We start from the raw sequence: 24,076 nt of genomic DNA, 5'->3' as shown, positions 1-24,076 counted from the left end.
AAAAAAAAAAAAAAAAAAAAAAAGACAATTCAATCACTTTTCGAAGCTTAAAAGAATCTACTTTGCCCGTCCCCTCTCCTTGTCTGCTTTACTTTTTAAAAGGGAGAAGAAAAACCATGAGACAAGCAAATCAGCTGTCTTTTAGGGCATGTTTGAGGGATGTAAATCTGCATTATTGTGCCCAGGATTGTAAAGAGAGCAATCAGAACAAGATTTTCTATTAGAACAGAAAATGGAATGGAGCGCCATGTTCTTATTTTAAATTCCTGCGATAGGGACCCAGTGCTGAGCCCGACTGCCCTTCCTTAAGTACTTAGAAAGGGGTGGAAGCCCCATTCTGGAGAAACCCCTGCCTTCCCTCCAGAGCACTGCCCCAGGAGACATTCGATAAGACCCCTAAAGATCCCTGCACTCAGTGGCTACACGCAGACCTATCTCAAGAGAACAAGGTCCCTTACTGACAAGAACTCTACAGTGGATGCAGCAGGGGGTTCTGCCCTCAGCTTCCCCTGGCTCAGGTGGGCATCACCTATTGCTAGAACTTTCCCCATCCTACCTTCTACAGTACAGACCTCAACTGTCCTGAATTTTCAGGATTATTATGATCTATATGAGATGTATGTGTGTGTGCATGTGTGTGTTTCCTCTCGGAGGAATGGTTTAGTATTTGCTAATTCAGTGATTGCAGTGACTTTATAAGACATAACTACTGCAAATAATGAGAATTAACTGCAGTAGGTATCTCTTATTGGTATAGGACCTCACTGCCTGCCCCTGTCAAAGCCTTAAGCCCCACTAGTAACTCTGTGGGGCAGGCATCATGATTTTCATTTTACCTGGACCGAATCCAGTGTAGAGAAAGAGAACATCACTTCCCAGGGCTTCACCTGTGTGTGTAATGATGCCCGCCAGCCCCCAGGACTGCTGACGCCTGGCCCAGTGCTATCCCCCCTGCCTTTCACACCAGTCCCCGCCAGGAACTTCCCACGGTACACGCGGCAAAGTCCAAACTCCTGATCACAGCTTACAAGACCTAAGGACCTGGTACTTCCTCCTTCTCCAGGTTCCCTTTGCGCTTCCCTCCCTGCCCACCCCTGCAAAGACTCCCCACCAGTCCCCCATGGGTCTTCTCTCCCTTAGCTCTCCTGAGCTTATGCCCCCTCCGGAGGCCTTACCGCGATCTTCCCGTGACTGAGACCTGCTTGTCATTCAGGTCTGAGGCAGATATAACTGGCTGTCTACGGGCCACTCAATCACACACCAGCACTGCTGCCCCATCACATACACACACGCACATCTTCCTCTTTTCTGTCCAGCCACATGCTCCTTGCCAGTGACTAGCTTAGGGAAAGGCATGTGACACAATTCTGGCCAAGGAGGTGTGAGGAGTCTGCTGGGGATTCTGGGAAGGGCCTCCTGGCTCCGAGATGCCCAGAAAGTGGTCCCTCCTTCTCCCACTGGATGCTGCCACATGAGAGGTGACAACAGGAGCTGCAGTGGTGATCTCAGAGCCTTGGAGGGCTGGCCAAGGACCAGGCTGACAGGGCGAGCATGGAAGGAGAGAAAGACAGAAGGAACCACATCCTCAGTGACCACCTGGATGGACCACCGGACCAGCCCACCTGGAACCACCTGACTTTTCAACTTCTTATCATGTGTTTTTCTTTCTGTTGTTGTCAAAGCCATTTTGGTCCACGGTATTTTATTACTTGCCACCGAAAGTGGCATAAATGATGTAAGAACTCAGCTCAAATGTCACTTCTCAGAAGGGACTGCTTGAGTCATTTCTAATGTAAAGTTGCACGCCCCTCACCCAGTCACTCTACTGCTTTCCTCTATCTAATTTACTGTGTGTGCTACTATGTAAACTATATTTACACTATTTCTGTGTTACTGACAGCATATTATACTATTCATATTGCTAAGCCATATGGCTTACACTATGTTAGTTACACTGGATTGCTCTATCCGTGTTATATTTTATGATTTACTTTTCAATATTTATCACTCTCTGCATGCTCCTGGTTGTTTACTTGTTTCCTATCTCTGTTCTCCACCTGGAAGTGATCTGCTTGAGACCACGGACCTGTCTCCTCTTATCTCCTGTGTCTCCACTTCTAGCGCAGGGATGGCCCACGTAAAGTGTTCAATACATAGGTGTTCCATGTGAATAGGACACTGGTTTCCTCTGGGTCCCATTCATTCTTGTGGCCCAGGAGTAGCCTGTGTCTGGGTTAGAAGTGGGAGAAGGTGGCTTAGGCAGTGTCATGCTCTGGATATCATGAGAGGAGATAGACTGGTAGGAGAAACCTAGTCCAAATCCTAAGGAAGTTGGAGGTCAATGAGCTGAGAAATTTGGATTCCCCGTGGCGAATTCGGCCTCTTCTGGCTATAGGAATTGAGAGACCCGACCTGTGTCATGTCACACGGTGCGGGCGTGTGTGTTTTTGGAAGAGACAGCTAGACACTGCGAGGTAAAGATTAGAGTCAGGTTCCCACCACTCATCCAAAAGATACCTTCAGGGCTCTCTGAGCCCCCAGAGGAAGCTGGAACAGCAAATGCCGTGAGTCCTAATGTAAGAAGGGCTGTGAGGGCAGGAACGTGGAGATTGAGAATGACGGTTCATGCCAGGTTAACCTGTGAGCATGTGCCAGATGGCCTGTCAATGTCATTTTAGGAAGGCTGCCTTTGGAGGTTCATTGTTTTACTGTCAAATTACACTTTCACAGTTACAGTACTTTAGAGTAACAGAGGCAAACAGTGGTCTCCCGACGTAAATAGGTTTCCTTTGGGGATCTTGTGAGACACAGCATTCGCTTCATTTTCTATTTAGGAAAGAAGCAAGAATTGAGTCTGTGTATCAGTGGCCTCCCTCTGAGTCTGCCAGACGGCTGATGCATCTGTGTCTGCACCGTAGGAGCTGCCCCTGCTGTACAAGGCTTCCCTCTTAATTAACCCCTCCCCGTCTTGAGAAATGTGTTAGAAAGAAAAAAGCTACGTCATCATGGCAATGGAAGCAGTCCATCTCCTTGGCAACTTGGTAAGAGAAGTTAAAGAAGGGTAAATGGTGTTTGTTTAAAGCTGAATCAAGTGAAGGGTACCTTCTGCAATGCTCGTAATGAAAATAAAAATGAAACAATGCCTAGTTCAATAAATAGCAGTGCATACAAATTAAACACTACGAATCCTAGAATAAATTTAAATAAAATTTAAGAGAAAGGAAAAATAATCATGATACAATATTTAGTGAAAAAATGATGGAGTTAAAATTATATGGACACACTTATATAACTGAATCACTTTGCTGTACACCTGGAACTAACACAACATCTTAAATCAACTGTACCTCAATAAAATTAAAATTTTTTTAGAATTATATGGACGCGTTAATACTAATTTTATAAATATATGTTATGTGTGTTTGTGTATTAATGAAGAATAAAAAGATTTGAGGAATGCGGGGGGAAAGCTATATAATCAAAGAGTATGTTTCTCACAAATTCACAATAAACGCTGAATTACATATTAAGATAGGCAAAAAGAAACTATGTAAAGAAAAAACACCTTTCAATTCAATGATCAAATCAAACATTTTGTATTTATTACCAAGTTTAGCAAGTACATTTTGTCTGAGGAGGAGTGGGTACTCAAAAAATATTCATTTTACCTTGAGCTTTTATATCCCCAAGATGTACGAAGAGCAAACATAATAGCTATCATGTATTGAGTGCTTACTATGCATCATGCATTGTTTTTAAAACTTTACATAGAATGTAGCCATTAAATCCTCCAAATATCCCGTTCGTTAAGTGTTTTGTCCCTATGTCATAGACGGGGAAAATGAGGCCCAGGAGAGACAGCTTGAGCAGACATCACAGCTGGTGAGAGGCAGAGCAGGGATTCGCACTCAGGTCCTCTGAATCGGGGGGACAGGGGGTCCTCAAACTGTGTGTTACCCCCTCCGTACAGCCCACAGAAGGAAGACCTGATTGGGAAAGGCAAGACCTAAATACACACGTTGGGATTTTTTAAATGTAACTCATCAAGGTGTAATTTCCGTTCAATGCACCGTATCCGTTTGGAGGGTACAGTTGGATGAGACTGACGGTGCATACACTGTGAAACCACTGTCATGCTCGGACACAGAACACTCCCATCCTCCCGAAACATCCCTTGTGCCCCTTTTTGGTCCACTGCTCCCTCTGCCCCTGGCCCCAGGCCACCACTGATGTGTCAGTAAGCATGAGGTATCAATTAATTAGAGGCCAGCTTGATAGTTAGTACTCAAGTCCAGGCAGAAGGAGCTGGAAGCGGCAGCTCGGTGCCTCAGCCTGAGGTCCAGTAACCTGGGTCCTTGTCCAAACTCTTCCCCTCATCATGCCTGAATAAGTCACTCTCCATCTCCAGGCTCAGATTCTGCATCTGTGAACCCATGGGTACCCGAAGTTTCCAGCTTGGACTCCCTCCCATCCTACCACTGGAGGATGGAGAGAGCAAGCTCAGAGTCCCAGTGTATTTTGACATAGCTTTTCTCTGCCGCAGATCCCTCATCTGTAAAATAAGAATAAATCATTCATTCATTTAATAAATATTGATTTAATGTCAACTAAGACCCAGGAACTGTCCTAGGTGCTGAGGATAGAGTGATGAACAATACAGCCCCTGCCCTGATGGAACTGACTGTGGAATGGGGGAGACAGACAAACTCAACACACAGCTAGGTATAAATGTAATATCAGGTAGCGAGATGGGCTTAAAAGGAAAATCAAGCAAGGTAAGAAAACAGTGATAAGGGTTTTAGTTAGATGGGCAGCGAAGGCCTCCCTGGAGAGATCACATTCGATTAGAGACCGGAATGAAGTGGGGGAGTGAGTCATGGGCACATGAAGATCAGGAAGTGCAAAGGCCCTGAGACAGGTGTGTTCTTGCCATATTCAAGGACCAAAAAGGAGGGCAAGGGAGCACCAAAGTAGCCAGCGGGGCTGGATTGTACTCCACTGTGTATGTATAATGAGAAGCTGTGGGGTTTGGGAGCAAGGAAGTAACATGATTGGACGATATAACAGAATACCTCTAGCAGGAGTGGCAGAAGGGGAGCCCATGCAACAGAGACGTGAAAGAGGTTCCCTTCAGGGTGGTGTGATGGAGGGAATGAGATGTGGTCAGGTTCAGGATGCCTTTGAAGGCAGCCCTGGCAGGAGCTGCTGCTGGAGTGGCTGTTGGGTGTGAGAGAAGGAGAAGCCACAGATGACTGCTAGGTTTCTGGCCCGAGCAACCAGAAAAATGGCATCGCCATCCCTGTGATAAGGGAGGCCTGCAGGAAGGCAGATTTGGGGAAGAGAGAAAGAATCCGGAGTTCCATTTCAAAAATATTAAATGTGAAATGTTTATTACGCAACTGAATGAAGATGTTAGGTAAGAAGTTGGAAGCACAAGTTACAGAGTCCATGGAGAAGGGCTCAAGCTGCAGAAATAAATTTGGATTATGCCAGCATGTGCAGTATTTAAAGCCAGGAGATTGAATAATATCCCACATTTCGGCCTTGAGCCTGCTGACACTTAGAGGTCATGAATATAAGAACCTGACAACATGGGGCCAATCTGTTAAAAAGGAAAAGCCAGGGGGACTTCCCTGGCAATCCAGTGGTTAAGACCCCATGCTTCCACTGCAAGGAGCCTGGGTTCGATCCCTGCTCGGGTTCGATCCCTGCTCGTGGAACTAAGATCCCACATGCCGCGCGGCATGGCCAAAACATTTTTAAAAACTAAAAAAAAAAAAAGAAGGAAAGGCCAGAGAGAGGATGGTATCTCAGAGGTAAGTGGTGAAGATTCTCCGAAGACAGGGTGGGATTGATATCAAACACTGAGAGGGAGTCGAGTCAGCTGTGGACTCAAAGCTAACCGCTGGAATTGGCCGTGAACCCTGGAGACCCTGACAAAGGGACTTCAGCAGAGAAGAGGCAAACCTCCGATGGTGTGGGTTCATGACAGAATAGGAAGTGGGGGAGTGTGATATGGAAAGCTTTTGCAAGGACGCTTTCCAGCACGGGACACAGAGAAATGAGACGAGGCATGATAATTCCTGCCCTAAGTGTTAAATAAGATGAACCACAAAAATCACTAAACAGACAGCAAGTGTCTTCTGAGGGCTCATCTCTGATCCAGCTCTTCCATGCTAAGTCGACACAAGAGTTTCCAGCGTGCACTGTACAACCCAATGGCCCCGTACTAATGCCAAACTCACCAAATACCCACTCTGAGCTCGGAGACTGAGATGAGAGAAGAAATGAGTTGCCTGTCACCTGGAGCTTCAGGCAAAAAACAATCAAAGAAAATCACCATTTCCTGGGCTTCCCTGGTGGCGCAGTGGTTGAGAGTCCGCCTGCCGATGCAGGGAACACGGGTTCGTGCCCTGGTCCGGGAAGACCCTACGTGCCGCGGAGAGGCTGGGCCCGTGAGCCATGGCCGCTGAGCCTGCGCGTCCGGAGCCTGTGCTCCGCAACGGGAGAGGCCACAGCAGTGGGAGGGCCGTGTACCGCAAAAAAAAAAAAAAAGGAGACATCAAGGAACATTTTCGGGACCCAAAGGTGAAGATAATTGAGAAATTCTCTTACATATGTATGACCTTTCTCTTCAGCCCACGGCAGGGGGACAGATGGGAAGGAGGAAGGAGGGGTACACCTTTAAAGACGAAACCTGACACATACAGCATTTTACAATTTATAAAACATCATCCCACTTGACAGTCTCTCTTTTTTTTTTTTGGCCGTACCACATGGCTTGTGGGATTTTAGTTCCCTGACCAGGCACTGAACCTGGGCCCTCAGCAGTGAGACCAGAGTCCTAACCACTGGACCGCCAGGGAATTTCCCCCTCCACCTGACATTCTCAATTGCCTCATGTGGTAGATTTCAGTGCCATACCCAACACTGCACCCTCACCCTCTGCCTTGTGAATTTGTGGTTCCCCCCACCAGAGGTAGAATATGCTTTATCTTAACAATGTTGGGTTTGGGCAAGTGACTCCTTTTGCCCAGCAGAATTTTAATAAAAAATTCTCCATAAAATACTGAAAACACAGAACAGGGAACTCTGCTCAATATTATGTAACAACTTAAATGGGAAAAGAATTTGAAGAAGAATAGATACGTGTATATGTATAACTGAATCACTTTGCCGTACACCTGAACCTAACACAACATTGTTAATCAACTCTACTCCAATATAAAATAAAAAGTTTAAAAAAAACATAATTAAAGGATTGGGTTTGCCCTCTTGGTGTCTGCAACCTTGATGAGGCGAACCCCAGCTGATCTGAAGACCTGTGAGCAATTAAAAAAAAGCTCGTGGTGGCATGTGACTAAGATACTGGGGCTGTTTGTTATGCAGGTGTAACTAACTGATACAGTCTATGACAATGTGTCTCAAATAGTGTTTGAAGCACAACCCACATTAGAAAATACATATTACTTTAGGACCAATGCACAAAAAGTATACATAAAGGCAAAAGCCAAAGTTTCATGAAAAAATACTTAACCTCGTTACTTGCAAGTCACTCTGAATTTTCTATTCTGTTTTATCCCATCCCATTCTATTCCACTCCACTCCACTCTGTGCCATTCCATTCCAGTCCATTCTATTCCTCCACTTTTTACAAAATGCTGGTGAGATCCCATAAAAACTGGCCCTTAATCTGAAAAAAATCCTGCACTGGAGCATTGTGGGAAAGTTATCCTTTACCCATTTTACAGATGAGGAGACTAATGCTCAGTTAGGTCACCTAGCCAGTAACGGAGGGCCAGTGTCCCAAGCGGTGTATTCTGACCCAACACTGTCCTTTTCTGTTGGTCAAATAGCTGCTGCGGTAACCGCTGATCCCCTCTCTATATTCAGTTCATTCTTAGCTTTCACTTAAAGTATTCTTAAAATGAGGGGCCTGGCTTATCCTCTGCTTGATAAAAATCAGAGACAAAATCAAGCCGGCCAAGTTCCAGTTTCAGTTCAGAGAGGTAGATGGCTGAAAAGAGCACTTCTCTTGCCCTTACCAAACTGCAAACTAAAAGCTTTTCTTAAACCCATCAGAGAACTGCTGATGCAGGGCTACAAACTAACCTGGAATCTGGAGACAGACACATGCCCACAGGGAGGAAGAGAAATCGAGCATTTGCTTCCCCAGAGTGGACTCTGCTGGATGTCATATAAGCTAGAAAGAAAAAAAGAATCCAAGGGAAAAACTGTACTGACTTGCTAACGGCCCCGTAGGGGCTGGTGTGAGTGTGAAGCTTTAGAGCCTGTAAACAACGGAGCTTGTAACCCCCGGGCTTGCTCTGCGAATCCCATCGGGCCCTCAAGGGAAGAGCTAGCAGCATCCCCGGGGACAGCTGGCTCAGGAGGGGGACAGCAGCCACTGCGGAAACTCTACACAGTTCCATATCCTCTGTCTCCCCTATGGGGCAAAAGTCTCAGTCTTTAGGCAGAAGTGTAATAAAAACTGCCATTTAGGGTACTAGGGGGATTCCGTTGTATCTAAAGTAACCAGTTTGAGTTAAATTTAAGCTGCCTTATTAAAAAGAGGCCTGCCTGGGCTTCCCTGGTGGCGCAGTGGTTAAGAGTCCACCTGCCGATGCAGGGGATGCGGGTTCGTGCCCCGGTCCGGGAGGATCCCGCGTTCCGCGGAGCGGCTGGGCCCGTGGGCCATGGCTGCTGAGCCTGCGCGTCCCCGCAACGGGAGAGGCCACGGCAGTGAGAGGCCCGCGTACCAACAAAAAAAAAAAAAAAAGAGGCCTGCCTGACTCTAGCGAACAGCTATGTGCTCCTGGTGACTAAGTTCCCTCATTAAAATGTATACAATAAGATTTATACAGTAAGAGGCTCTAGGACATAACAGCTCTCCTGTCCCCAGTGGGTCCCCAGACTATGCTTTCGCTGGTCACAGGCATCCCCCTCTCTGAGTCGTAACTGTCTACCCCTTCCCTTCGATAAGTAAACATACCACCTCCATCATCCTTTTTTTCCCCTAGAACATTACTGAAGTGTGCTGAATAATACCGTGTGATTCTGAGCAGGTAATTTAACCTGAGTTTCTGCTCCTTCATCTGTAAGGTCAATTGGCCTTCGGCTGGCACAAATATGGCATTTGCCTATAACATACCTCTTTCTTTTCTCAATGTCCCATGCAAACAGCAGTTGGGTTCTAAAGTTAACTGAAGCAAAATTGCACCCAACCAGTATTATATAAGAAAATCCCTATTTTCATTCACGAGGTACAGCATTTATGATTTTTAATACAAAGAAAATGTCGTAACATGTATGCGTAAGATATATATATAGATAGATATAGGTATAGATATATAAAACATATATATATAAAACTATAGGTAGCATGCAAGTGTACAGATGGGTGGTATATGCAAATTATTCAATTATTTCTCTCTGTTCGGAACACTCGAGCAACTTACAGTGTGTTGGCTCTCCCTGTGTGCTTCATCACCTACACCTTCTGTAAAAGTATCTTCCAGTTCTTCTAACATTTCATTAGTCAAGGGTTTCTTGGAGGCCACCGTTCAGTCTTTAATGTCTTCCTGAAGGCAAGAGGTCATTGACACCGCCACCACTCACTTGCTTGGCCACCAGAAGAAGGCATCACACACGTCTGGAAGATGGGGAGACTCTTCCCGTTGTGCTCAAGTGCCCCCCACCAGTTGTGCCAATATACACTGACGAATACTTTACCAGGCAGTGGAACAGAGATAACCAGATTAAAAGATGCACAGTTTCTACCCATATATGCGTATATGTATGCATGTAAATGTAAGGACACCGCGCTATTTTGGGCCAAATGCATATAGTTGAATTCTCAAGAGTTAAACTATTCATGTGATACGGCTCCAAGTCCTTTGGGCCCCTCATGCAATCATGGACACAAATCCAAACATTAGAACTGAAATCAAGTAGCAGTGATTGGGTCTACGGACAATGGTGCATGTTGCTTACACAGTCTATAGACTATCATAAAAAATGGATGTGCAAAGTCAAATAATTCTCATGAAGATTTCTAGGAGGTAAGTCCATGGATCTTGGCTCGAGGAACCTTCTATCCACCTTTGTACCTTCATAGACTATGACTTAATATAGTAATGCTTACTTCTCTGCCCCTCCTAGATGATAAGGCAAGCCTTTAAGGACAAGCATGTTGCCTTATTTAATTTTCTGCAGCTCAGGCTCATGGCACAAGGCCTGGAACCTTCTAGACATAGGGGAACTACACAGAATCAATGAGAGAGGAAGTGTTCTGCTCAGGATTGCACAACCAGGAACGGGAAGGTCTTGTGAGCCCCTCCCGCCTCACCCATCCATCATGCCCATCACTACACTGAAAGCTCCACTCTAAGGAGATTCCTTAATTCACTGTCAAGTTCTGATCATGAGGCTTTGCTCTCAGGCTCCTTTATTCTTCTCAATTCTTTCTTCATGCAGATCAGTCTCACTTCCCTAGTTGGACCATGGCTGGGATGTTATTACTTCCTTTCTCCGAAGCAGTGTGCCCAGCACCCAGCCCGGAACTGACTGATCGTCCAGGCCTCCCAGCAAAGGCAGATCTCAGGGCCAGCGTGGGCAGAATGGCGACCACTGCGCTTCTTTCCCTTCCTAGCTGATCCAAAACACATGCCTTCCTTAGAGAATCTTAAAGTCTTGGTGCTAAAAAGACCTCAGAGAATGCAACTCTTGCGCAGCCCAGAAAGGACGAGGATCCATGTCAAAGGCACAGCGAGGTCACAGCGAGTCTGAGGTTAACACTCAGTGATGATACATGCTGGGTTCCCGGCAGGGCTTTGAGGACATAAAGCAAACCCAAGTGTCTCTGCCTTTGAGGAGGTCTGAGTGGAAGAGACAGACTCCTGTGCAAAATACTGTCAAAAACAGTGACTGGGGGCTTCCCTGGTGGCGCAGTGGTTGAGAGTCCGCCTGCCGATGCAGGGGACACGGGTTTGTGCCCCGGTCCGGAAGGATCCCACGTGCCGGGGAGCGGCTGGGCCCGTGAGCCGTGGCCGCTGAGCCTGCGCGTCCGGAGCCTGTGCTCCGCAACGGGAGAGGCCACAACAGTGAGACGCCCGCGTACCGCAAAAATACAAAACAACAACAACAAAAACCAGTGACTGGTAGAACAGTAAGGTTTGTACGGTGTTCACAAGATGGTCGGGCCTCACTGGCTGCCTCCGGCCCACCAAACTTCAACTCACCTTCGCCCGAGATGCTCAGGACAGTCCTCCACAACAGACCCACGGACACCCGCTCCCATCCAGCCTCATCTCCCCGCTCATCAGCCAAGCATCACCAGTCAATTCCTGCATTCTGCTTGTTGGGTCACCTCCGTGATAAATCCCCAACCAAATCAACATTCAACAAGGTGTGATTCTACCTTGACAGACAAGTGCTTCCAAAATCGTGCCCCTTATCAAAACCACGCCAGCAAATGAGGCCCAAGATTATGGTTTGTTGTAAAGTTTAGCATACGCTTACCTGGGAAATATTTTCATTTTAGCTTTTTACCCCTCAACATTGGGAGATTTTCAAAGCACCACGAACGCTTTTGAATTTAGGAAAAGATCCAAGCACTTCCTAGTCATCAAACGGTGGGCCCAGGAGGGATTAAGAGCTGTTCATCTGGTGAGAGCCCAGCATATCGCGCTGCCCAGCCTCCTGCACCAGCTCTGACTGCAGACACTGAACCTGGTGGAGAGAAGTGCTGGGAACGAGGCTCCATCAGCACAGGAGTCACAAGCTTAGGTGTTCAGGGTTTAAGCATCAATTAGTCACATTAAAAAAAGGCATTGTGGCAGGATGAGCATATTCTCCGGGGAATGAGGGGTCTGCAGGGTTTGTGTTTTCCAAACTTATCTTGAAAGTACTTCTGAAAATTTCCCTAAGAAAAGAAACTTTTCTATCAAAGAATGCTGTGAACTGAGACCTCAAGGTATAAAAACCCGGCAGCTGAGAGGTTTTTTTTTTATCTCTGAGGCTCCAAGGGAAGGGAAAAAGAAAAATGCCAACGATGACCTCACCAATTTCTCCAAAATCAGAATGTAGAAAAGAGGGGGGTTGAAAGGCCCAAGCTAAGATCTGGCAGAGACGAGACTGGCTCAGCCCTGCCAAGAGAAGCCTGGGCGTCCAGACTCACACTCTCGGAGATTTCCAGAGAGACCAGCAAATCATAGCCCAGCCAGGCTGAGCCAGTCACAGAGGAAGGGGGGGCGGGGAGCACAGCAATGCCTCAGCAGCACAGAAGTCCCTGGAATTCACGCCCTTGATCAACTTGGAGTCCTTGCCAGTGTGACACGGGCTAAGTAAAATCCTGGATATAAAACTTCCAGTCTGAACAGCTTCAGAAGTATTCCCCATGGTGGAATTACAGCTGTTCTTACACTAAGTGACTCTGCCTTGTGAAAACCTCTACCTATGCTAGCAATGAATTAAAATAATTGCATCTAATACATTGGTCTAATACATCTCACTTAATACAACTAACTTATCTAATATATTTGTAATAGATTTCAGTTTACCCGTATAATTCACCCAGATTTTTTTCAGCACAATTGGCCTGGGATGGTGGAACTTCCGGGGATTGACTCAACATATGGGGAGGGGGATGGGTAAGCTGTGACAAAGTGAGAGAGTGGCATGGACATATCTACACTACCAAACGTAAGGTAGATAGCTAGTGGGAAGCCGCCGCATAGCACAGGGAGAACAGCTCCCTGGTTTGTGACCACCTAGAGGGGTGGGATAGGGAGGGTGGGAGGGAGGGAGATGCAAGAGGGAAGAGATATGGGAACATATGTATATGTATAACTGATTCACTTTTTTATAAAGCAGAAACTAACACACCATTGTAAAGCAATTATACTCCAATAAAGGTGTTTAAAAAAAACAAAATTAAATTAAAATTACAATTAAAAGAAACAAACAAAAAAAACAGTCAAATCCCTCCTGGCCCAGGGAGGTGACATAAACGAGGAAGGTGGGTCTGCTGTGAAGGTCAGGGAACTTGGGGATGGTGAAAAACTTGAGGGAGCAGCCCAAACCCTGCCCAAAGGGGACAGCGGCTACTACCTTGAGCCCACCACTGCCACTGCCCTGAGCCCACAGCTGCCACATGGGCTGTGTTCAGAGACCTTTGGACTTTGCGAGAGAAACGGGAATTCCAGAGCTCTGGTGAAATCTACTAATGTTTGAATGTTGGCATCTAAGTATATACATTTTTAAAGTACTTTGCTCTGTCTGGGGGCACGTCTTGGGGTCTGGATTTGCCTCAAGGCCTATCATTTTATGACCTTTGGCCTAAGGACATCCTGATACGGATGACAGGATGCAGAGCAATGGCACAGAAATGTTGTTTTGGTTTTTTTCTCCCTCCAATATATCAAACTTTGAGGTCCACATCACTGCCTCATTAGCATCATGCTCTTCAATGCTTGACAAAACTTTTGCTAGCTCCCCACAGACTTTACCAGCAATAGGAAATATGTTCATCTCACTTGCCAATGCAAATCACTTCTTAGCTGCTGCTCAAGGGACCTCTGCTGGAGAAGGAATCTGGGCTGTCCAAGGAAGGAGTGCTGGGATTGATTAGTGATGTCTGCATCGGAACATGCCAGGAAGTGAGGTCCTATCACAAGTTTGTTTTTTCTATATTACTTATATCCTATTTATGAAACCAAAATGCTTTGGCCCAATATCCTTGACCAAAGTCCCTTCTGTCCCAACCCAGGCCACGGTGCAAGCACTGGTATCAGAACTGGAAAGTCCTTCAAGATCCTCAGTATCAGTCTTTCACTCAAAAGGGGCTGTCAAGAAAGGCACATGGAAATCCATCCCTATGAGTGGGCTTCAGACACACAGTCTCAGCATACAGCCACCGACTGCTCTCCCTATAAACTCTGCTCATAGGAAAAGAAGTCAGAGTGTAACCCAAATATTTATTAAGTGTTAGACACAAAGGATGTCAGGAAGTCGTGGATAAATTCATCTCTCTGAAAGTATTCCCTGGGGAGTGACACGATTGAAACCCTTGATGATGGAAACTGCTCTGTTGTCCAGAGCATTAAAAGATGACTATAGGGCTTCCCTGGTGGCGCAGTGGTTGGGAGTCTGCCTGCTTATGCAGGGGACACAGGTTCGTGCCCCAGTCCGGGAAGATCCCACATGCTGCGGAGCGGCTGGGCCCGTGAGCCGTGGCTGCTGAGCCTGCGGGTCCGGAGCCTGTGCTCCGCAACGGGAGAGGCCACAACAGTGAGAGGCCCCTGTACAGAAAAAAAAAAAAGACTATATTAGTGCAATCGCTTCGGGCTGAGGCCTTTCATTCTAAAAAAGAGCCTGTTAAACTGAGCTTCAGAAGTGGTCAAAATGATCTGAAACATTTGCAGAGGGGCCCTTTAAGAAGGGTAAGGCAAGCTGCAGGGGGGAACAGGAGTGGAAAGCGGTGCTTTGAAATCTGAGACTGTCTCTTTGCATTTAAACCTGAAAGGTCTCCAGGCAATAATCCAAGAGTAGTTTAGAAGGAATACACTGAGTATATACATTGAATATAAATGATCATTGCCTGCTGGAAGCCCATCCCTCTTGAAAATGAATTAGAAGAGATATGAACCCATTTGTTTAATAGGTGGCTACGTAATCCAGTCCATCCAGTCCCAGAAAAATCTTATCCCATTGTTTTTGACTGAGACAGAATCTGTATTTCCACCTGCTGCTAAAGGCAGCATTACTTTCTCAAAGTCCATCTCAGCGTAGCGATATATATCAATAAAGCATGAATGAATTGCTCACGCAAGACTCCTGCATATTCCGGGGTAAATGTGTGAGATTCTCCGAAGACTTCTCTCATCAATGCTCACTGAGTCTCTGCTATACGAGTGACTCTTGGCTGAAGAAGTCAGTTCTAGCTCTTTGTGGGATTTCTTCTTATGTTCACCAGTTCCTAACATCACTGAATGTCCCTCTAGACATATGAAATGTTTCAGAGAAAAGAGGGCTACATTTTCATCTTTGGAAAGTAATCTTAATCTTAGGATATGTATAAAATAAGTCAGTGTACGGATAATCCCAAAGTAGGGGGGAAAGAAGACTGGCCCTGAAATAAGCACCCTAAGTTCACAGGGCTAAGTTCCCTGTGAAATTGGGGTGCTCTCTGTAAAGGAGGGGCCGAGAGCCAAGCTTCCTGGGGTCAAACCCCAGCCCTGGCAGTTTATTTAAGTGGGGGGGGAGGGGCAATATAGGGGTGGGGAAGTGTGAGGTACAAACTACTGAGTATAAGTTCAAGGCTGTGTGTACAACATGGAGAATACAGCCAATATTTTGAGATAACTGTAAATGGAAAGTAACCTTTAAAAATTGTATAAATTAAAAAAAAATTTTAAATAAAGTGTATTGAAATGATTTGAGTTTCTTTAGGAAACTCAATGAATTTGAATACGAAGCCGATACATTCTGCCCACCATCAAAGCTCACGGAAGGAGTTTAAATTGTGAACCAAGCCCCAAAACATCAAGGATAAATGTCCCAGGAGACAGAGGCACAGTGGCCGTAGTTGACCCTGCCTGATATTCGAAACACAGTCACAGACCTGATACTGAGCAGGACCCTGTGGGCTCCTGGGCACAAAAGCCTTTCCGTGTCCCCCATTTCTTCATTACAGGAAATAGGCTTCATTCAGCCTCCATGACCTTCCCTGAGTTCCAACGGGCAGGTTCAAGCAGTTGTTAGTTAGGGAAGAGATGGGATGCAGAGACAAGGGAGGAGCAGTCAGGAGACAAGAGTGCAGCCTTGGGGCAGGGTCCTGGTTCCCCCTCAAGGGACACACAGAACAATATCTTTGAGCCGTTTTGCAGATACTGAAACCCCCATCAGGTGGGAGAAGTTAACTGTCGGCTGCCCACAAGCACGTAGACCGCAGACCGGCTGGAACCAAAAAGTTGATGATGCTGACTCCCCGTTACCTCCCCACCAACCAATCAGAGGAAGGTCCACGAGCTGACCACGCCCTCTTTGAGCCACTGCTATAAAACTCCTCACTACCCGCCTCCAGGTCAGGACGCACAGTTTTGAGGGCATTAGCCCGCTGTGGCCCCCTTTGCCTGGCAAAGCAATGAAGCTATTCTTTTCTGGTTCGCCCAAAACTCTGTCTCCGAGATTTAATTCGGTGTCGGCCCAAGACCTCAGTAACACCATCTCCCCAATGCAGCTCTGTTTACTGAGGGCGCGAAGCCCGGCGGCTGCAGATCTACACTGGCTAGTCCCAAGGTCTCTCCGCATGATGCCCAAACAATTCCAGAATGTTAGCTCTTCATAGAGATGCTTAAAGACAGAAAGGGACAAAAGATCTCATTAATATTGAAATCTGAACGATGCTGACAGGAACAAAAGGTTGGGGATGGAGCAATATCTATCCTCTGGCCAACAGGAAATATATGACACATCTCCCATCCGGATGGAACAATGCAAGTCCAAATTACCAGCATCAAGAAGGACAAAATTAGGCAATAACGTCCAAACTGCCTGACAACTTATCGTTAGCTGCCTGGCTCCTGGTGATGGGTGAAGGGGAGGAAATTCATGCCGAGAAACAGAAGAACAGTGTTTTCTGTAGGAATGTTCGCCAAGCCTTGCCAAAAGAGAAAGAAATGGGCTTAAACCACCTTTGGATTTTTCTCCATCTCCTTCTAATGACATTAGGACCCGTCTGAGGGTTTCTCCGGAAGCCCACAGCAGACAAGGACCCTTTGGAGATAAGTCAGTGCAGAGAGACTGTTCTGAACCTATTTCATCAGCACTGCGGGGATCCCCACAAGGTCCTCAATCCCACCCCCCAGGTGCCTGGGCCTCACCTTCCATTAGGTTTATCTCCTCCTACAGTGCAGGACACGTGGAAGGTGAGAACCACAGCCCCCGGGGCAAAACGCGTCTGCACATCTCTTTCAACTGGATGACTTGCCAACAATCAAAAGTCTTACATAAAATGTGGACTTTCAGAAACACCTGTCTTTAATTCTGTCTTTACAGGAGAGAGGAAATAGAAAGGGACTGTTTGTCCACTTTTCGGTACCATGAATTCGCACACGCAGTGGACTAATGCTTACTCACCACCCACTGAGAGCCAGACACTTAAACCTCTCCCACCTCAGTTTCCTGGGCTGTAAAATGGGCATAAGAGTGGTACCTACTGTGTCGGGGTGCTGGGTGGGTCGGAGGCTGCAATGTGTAAAGAACCAGTGGACCAGAGTCTGGCACTGTGTCACCGTGGGCTGTGGCCGTTCTCACTGCTCCTTCTAACAGACCCTTCGGGGCAGGAAGACAAGTGAGACATGGACCTGCCCTCAAGGGGCAAACCTGCCACCTGTACAGGGGCACACGACATGCTGAGTCCCTAATATGTGCATCTACACAGGGCACAGAAGCACAGAGGTGAGGACCCCGGTGTGGGAGGCGGGATGCAGAACGGCAGGAAGGAGGCGGCTGCACAGAGCAGGGGCACCTGAGCCAGAGTCCAGAGGACAGGTGGGGCGTGTCCAGATGCAGGGAGTCGGGGAGGGATGCTGGGCCCAGGAAAAAGATGTGAAAACCACACAGAACAAGGTAGAAATTAGAGAAGGAGAGAAATCGAGTCCAGATGAGCCTCTGGATCCAACTCCGCCTAGCTGCATGAGTCGATATATTTCCCCTTCCTGGGCTTAAGACAGTTGGATTTGCGTTTCTGTCACTTGCAACCAAAACAAAAGAAAGCTCACCAATACAGGATTTCACCGCAGGCCTGCCAGATCCCACTGCCATCTACACCTGTCCAGTCCCCTCCACCTGAATCGTGATGTCTCTGGCTCAGTGACATCAGCTCTCAGATGCCTCTCTAAGGACCATGTTCAGGACATGCCCACCTTCCACCTTATCCTCTCTGTGAATCCAACCACTTAAGGAAAATCGGGTCACACAGCCTTTTGCAGGGGCTACGTGATGACCCAGGAAACGCAGCTGCTCTCTTGAAGCTTCCTGTATCCTCCAGCGGTGACACTGGGCTCTGTTTAGTGACCCCACACAAGCAGCAGAAACCTTTGTGGTTTTTTTCGACAGCACATCTGCTGCCTACCCTTGCCCTTCACAGACGAAGTTTGGAAATAAAGACCTTCCCTGGGGCAGAGAAAGCTTTAAAATGTTAATACCCTTTTAGGAGGTCTTTAGCATCTCATTATTTCAAGTCCGGCTGATACCAGAAGGCTGGAAACTTAATTATCGCAGCCAAAAGTTGGAGGGTACCCTCTTCAAGATAGCATGAGTTTACATTGATTTCTCTCCAAGCGTGAATGAGTTCATCCCCTGCTGGTGACGTATGCCGGGGCTTCTGCGGTTCTGGAGACTGCAACTCACTGACCAACAGTACAATTACCAACACATTAAAAACAGGAGGCCATCACTTGGTCGGCAAGATAGGCACTCAAAGATTAAATCACAATTACAACATGGAAATTGCATTTTTCTTCCTCCCTCTGAAGACCTTGAAAGACACTTAGCAAAGAACTGCAAATGTGCTGTTGCTGGCAGCAAAAAGACCCTCAAAGCTGTCTAGATCTTAATCCCCCAAACCTCTAATATGTCACTTTACACGGTAGGTGGAACTGTGACCCCAGAATGATATATCCAAGCTCTAGCCCCTGGAAGCTGTGAATGTGACCTTATTTGGAAACAGGGTCTTTGCAGATATAATTAACTTAAGGATAGTGAGATGAGATCATTGTGAATCAGGGTGGCCCCTAAATCCAATGACGAACGCCCTTATAGCAGAATAAGGCCACACGGAGACAGAAGAGAAGAGGCCATGTGAAGACGGAGGCAGAGACGGGAGGGATGCGGCCACAAGCCGGGGACACCTGGGGCCCCCGGAAGCTGGAAGAGTCAGGGAAGGATCCTCCCCTAGAGCTTCTGGAGGGAGTATGGCCCTGCCAACACCTTGATATCAGACTTCTGGCCTCCAGAACTGGGAGAGGACAGATTTATGTTGTTTTAAGCCACTGAGTTTGTGGGAACTGATATGGCAGCTCTTAGAAACTAATACATGTGGCAAAGGGATTCTGCACATGTAATTGAGATAAGGATCTCGAGGTGAAGGGATTATCCTGGGATAGCCAGGTGGGCCTAATGTTCACAAAGGTCCTTATTAGGGAGAGGCAGGAGGCTCAGAGCCAGAGAAACAGAGGTGATGATGGAGCCAAAGGTCAGAGAGAGAGAGATTTGAAGATGCTACGATGTTGACTTTTAAGATGGAGGAGGGGGCCACAGCCCAGAAAGGCAGGCAGCCTCTAGAAGCTGGAAAAGGCAAACAGATTCTCTGCTAGAGCTTCCCAGAAGCAACGCAGCCCTGCCAACCAACCCATTTTAGGGTCCTGACCACCGGTATCATCAGATAATAAATGTGCATTGTTTTAGGCTACTAAATTCACGTTCATTTGTTACAGCAGCAAGAGGAAACTGACACACATGCCTTCCAGGTCATGAGGATGGCAACAAAATTCCTTTGCAAATTCAGAAAACTTTATTTATCAACTGACTCCCTGATGGGAAAGCCATAGGAATGATACTTCACTACTAGCTCATAAAGGTATTCCCCCATGGAGTCAGGATTTGAACTGCCATCACCTGTTTGGAAGCTTACCCCCGCCCCCCAAACTCACTCCCTCTGCATTATTTGTCTTTATGTTGAGCTAGAGTGGTTCCCTTTTGACTTCCACTCTTGAAATCTAAAAAGCACAAATCTACCCCATATCCCAGAGGATGGCCCTTGAAAGACTTCAAAAGAGCTGTCTCTTCACCTCTCCCTGGGCCTTTTCTTCTCATCACCAGGCTCAACACTCACACTTCCTTCAATCATCTCTCCTGTGATTTGATTTCAAGGGCCCTCAGCCCCTCAGACACTCTTTGACAGAATGCGATCCAATTTCCAGCCTTCCTCTTATGCCTAGAAAGATACAGAATTCTCCATCAGAGGAACGAGTGACATGTGTCATCTTTGACTTATAGAGACCAGGGGACAAGAAATAGCTCCCTTTCCTCTGAAACCTACTATCAAAAAACCAGCAGCACAAGTGTGACGAGAAATCACCAATGTCCCTCCACCTCCATGCGGGAGGCAAGAGGAAAGGGTGGAGGCTGCGGTGATCTGGATGCACCGGCCTTACGCACAGGGGCATCCTCTGCTCACTTCCGGGTTGAGGGTCACAGGAAGCAGTGGGGGCCCAGGGCTACTCAACTTTGTGAATTTCATAAGAGGCTAGAAATCCAGATTTCTATGTGATTTGCCAATTTTTACAGGATGGCAGCAAATTAAATACACACATACACACTCCTCTGAACCAGATGCAGCCTGCAGTCTGCCCACCTGTGACCTCTGTTCTGGGGTCACGCACCCACTAATGCCAACAAAAATCATATCAGCCTGTGGCAGCCGCTTCAGACAGATGGTTCCACAGGGAATTAGAGCCATGATCTTGTAATAACTTTTAATGGAGTATAAGCTGTAAAAATATGGAATCGCCATGCTGTACACCTGAAACTAATACAATATTGTAAATCCACGATAGTTCAATTAAAAAACACAGCTGGTTCATCAGATCTCACTGTGAACAAAACTGCCAAGGTTTCTTGCACACACACACATGCAATTAATATGCATCTTCTATGAATGGTTTTTTTTAACATAGAAGTGTTGTCCACTTAAAATGTGACAGAGATCGCTGCCAATCTTGCTAAGGTTCCAGCCCTTCAAAATCCTTTATGTCCTCAGATTTATTCCCCCTGATGTCATACGGTCCCAAGTCAAAGAAGCCAATTTGTGTATCACTACAATTAACACCGTCCTGAATTTATACTTTGTCCCTTACCTAAGTCACAATCCCAACGCTCGGAATTGCCATCGCATGACGATATTTGGTGAAACCTGCAAGACTCTCCCTGGGGAATCACACAGCGTTTCCTGCACCGTGAGGAAGTGACTGGGTGACAAATCCACAGACCAAGGGGGTCTCTCCCTGGGGTGCTAATGAGCATCCACGTGTTTAGGTGCCCCTGGGGTGATGCCCAGGCCAGCGGACAGCTCTGAGGACGACGCTGTACATCTTAGCGTTATGACAAAATTTATGACAAATATTGACACGAAAGCTGTGACAAATGCATCACAGCCATCTAGTGAATCCCCCTCAATTGACTCAGGCGCCGGGATTTGCAACGGAGCCTGGGGTCCCCTAGAAATATCTTACAGCAGCTCTGCGCTTGGGGATCTGCATGCTCTCGTTTGCTAAGATCAGGGCCACAGTTCGCTAGAAGAGGGCCCCATCTTCATGAGGCCACGAAAGCGACCGCTGAGCCAGAAACTACTGTCTTCCAAAGCAATTTCTCTCTCGGGCTCAGGGGAGGATACTTTTAGTATATCTCTGCGAAGGGGAGACAACCAAGTATACGGCAACAATGGGATCCATGAACTTGGGCTTGCCTCTGTAGGGTAGAGCTCTCCAGGGCAGGAGAGCGGAGATCCTGCCCTGGGGGGCTCCACACCAGGCTCTCGGGAGGGAACAAGGCTGAAGGGTCTATACAGCTGAGCCATCTGTTTGAGCCCCGGGTGGCATAATCACACAGATGCCACCTCCGTGTGCCATACCAATGTCTCCCTCCTGGAATGACAGGGGGATGGTAAATAACATGCATTTTCAAAGGCAACCAAGGGCAATGAATCAATATTTTTCATTCTGTGCAGATGAGACTGTATGACTTGGCTCAGATCTTTCTAGACTCAGAATATCAAAGGCTTTAGATTTGTTTAATCAAACCTGCCCACAGAGTCCGAGACCTGCCAGGAGCCCCAGGGCAAGGCTGTGTGTACTTTGAAGCCAGTCCACCTTCTGTCTCGAGGGGAGAATTAGCATTCCACCCGAAAGCAGGTGATGCCAAATTGGGGTTTCCTAAGGATTAATTTTTTTTTAATTAGGCCTCACAGACACATCAATTCTTCCTTATCAAAACCATCTCCGGCTTAAGGCACAGCCTCCTGCAGGTCACTGTAAGAAGGAAGGAATCCCTTCCAGATCTTTTCCGCCACAGGGAAAACCCTGCAGGATTTTCTGTCCACCACAGAGTTCTTCAGACGGGGACCAAGTTTCATTTCACCTCTGAACAGGAGTCAGCAGAACAGAAAGAAGGAAGAACTCAGCGGTACTGTGTTTTTCTAAAATGAATGAGGACATAGGACCTGGGAGCTCTCTTAGCAGCTTAAAGGAAAAAGGATCATTCTAAAGATGTAAGTCCTTTCTCTCGGGGTCTCTGCTGCAGGAGGAAACTGCCAATCAGGGCGCCAAGAAAAAACGGGCAGAAACTCTAAATTCAGTGATTCAAACAGACCCCTGCAAAGACATGAAAAAACATCATGGGCTGGTTCCTGGCTGAATATGGAGTCCTAAATCCAGCTAATTAGGATGCAGGACACAGCAGAAATCTGCCATGGCCAGATTTCCCCAGACTGTGAGCTGTGTCCCACTGGTACCCAAGTGAAGTTAGGGGGCACGTGGATGGACTTTTTAAAAAGTTAATAGTCGTTTATTTTCATGTATATCAAGAAAAAATTAGTACGTCAAGCTGATGGATTTTACTGTCTTCTAATGAGACATTTAAGATATTTAAGGTTGAAAAGTGAGGCATTTAAAGAAAATATAATGAGTAAATTATATTATTTGGCACAGGAAGTTGGCAAAAATTGCGAAGATGGCAGGTAGATGGCTAAAATTCAGGAAATATTGTCCTATGAGCAAAAGACCGGGAGAATTGTTTCCGCTCAAGATTAGGACCGGGGGAAGGATGCAGCGCGGCGCGTGCAGCCTCCTCTGATTCCAGGCGAGTCCCTGCCATCACTCCCTCCGTCCTCAGCATCCTCATCCCCGTCTCAGCCCTTCGGAGCCTGGGATGCTCAGAGCAGCCCCGAGACAGAAGGGGAGGGGAAAGGACCGAACGCCTGGGAATCTGGAGGTAAAGCCCGCGGTACCTTGACGACGTCTTCATCCGCAGACCTGCATTCCACAGCCTCCGACACGTCCACCACCGAACCATCCTCTTGAACGGCCACGACCTTGACGGGAACCGAAACAACCTTTCCGGTGAGAATGGCCGTGTTCAGAACCTCCGTGTCCTGCGCGGGAGAAAAGAGGGCGCGTGTCAGCCACAGGCACGCCCGTGAGCCCCGGGAGGGGTCACCAGCAGGCTACCTCCGGCCTTAGTTGCTGTTCTACAATTTACAAAACTGTCTGTGCCCTACAGACACACCTCGCACACAGCGCAGGAGTTCTTTTTGATATTTGCCAAATCTTAGCTCGAGGTTCATTTGGTAAACGACGGCCTATTTTCAGGGCTCATTCACATAGTGAACACAGCCTTCGTTTTGGTTTCAAATTAGGAAAGACAGCAGCACACAGAAGAGAAGAGAACTAGCTGCAGGTTATAAGCCTCCGCACTCCTGAGCTGACCACCAGCACCCTCTACCCCCAAACCTCCAAGCGCCCCCTCCCCGGGATTTCCCAGCCAAGCCTGGGAAATCACAATCCCTGGCCCACAGTCCCTGCGCTAGCTATTGTGAAACTGACATCACGTTCATTTCTCTCCTCTGACATCCTTCAAAGTTCTGTAGGTTTTATCTTCCTAATTTATCTCCCATCGGTCAAATTCTTGTCATCCCCAGGACCAATTCCTCCACGGAGGGAGAATCCCCCCACTTGGACAACCATGACGGCCCCGAACTGGCCTCCCTGTGTCCACTCTCTTCACAGCAACTGGAAGCTAATCTTTTTTATTTCAATATAATTCAGACGATTTCTCGCCTAGATTAAAACTCTTTGAAAACATCCTAGGGTTCTTAGAGATGAAGTCCAAACTCGCTGACCTGGAGGGACCTAACCCTCGCCCACCTCTCCAGCTCCTTCTTGCCCCTTCCTGCTGCCCCCCCATCACAGTCAAGCCTCAAACAGAGGGGTCTTTTCTGTTCTTCCAACAGTGAATC

General features: G+C 47.1%; 1 protein-coding gene across 2 annotated transcripts in view; it reads right to left on the bottom strand.

Moving 5' to 3' along the window:
• LOC103080213 (transmembrane protein 132B-like) overlaps positions 1 to 23,206 on the bottom strand; it is a 34,806-nt gene extending 11,600 nt beyond the window's left edge. The window contains exons 1-2 of one of the 2 annotated variants that reach the window (XM_007455443.1): positions 12,181 to 12,241; positions 10,372 to 10,379 (exon numbers count right to left, since the gene is read on the bottom strand). The gene's annotated coding sequence lies outside the window, so the exon portion shown is untranslated. Of the gene's footprint in view, positions 1 to 10,371; positions 10,380 to 12,180; positions 12,242 to 23,068 lie in introns of those variants that run through there. The other variant, XM_007455444.1, reaches the window with a different exon arrangement.
• Positions 23,207 to 24,076: the final 870 nt, after the last annotated feature.

Source organism: Lipotes vexillifer, unplaced genomic scaffold, assembly GCF_000442215.2.
Source record: "Lipotes vexillifer unplaced genomic scaffold, Lipotes_vexillifer_v1.1 scaffold671, whole genome shotgun sequence".
NCBI classification, from domain to species: domain Eukaryota; kingdom Metazoa; phylum Chordata; class Mammalia; order Artiodactyla; family Lipotidae; genus Lipotes; species Lipotes vexillifer.
Note: the sequence above shows the minus strand (reverse complement) of the source record. Positions and strands in the feature narration are given on the sequence as shown.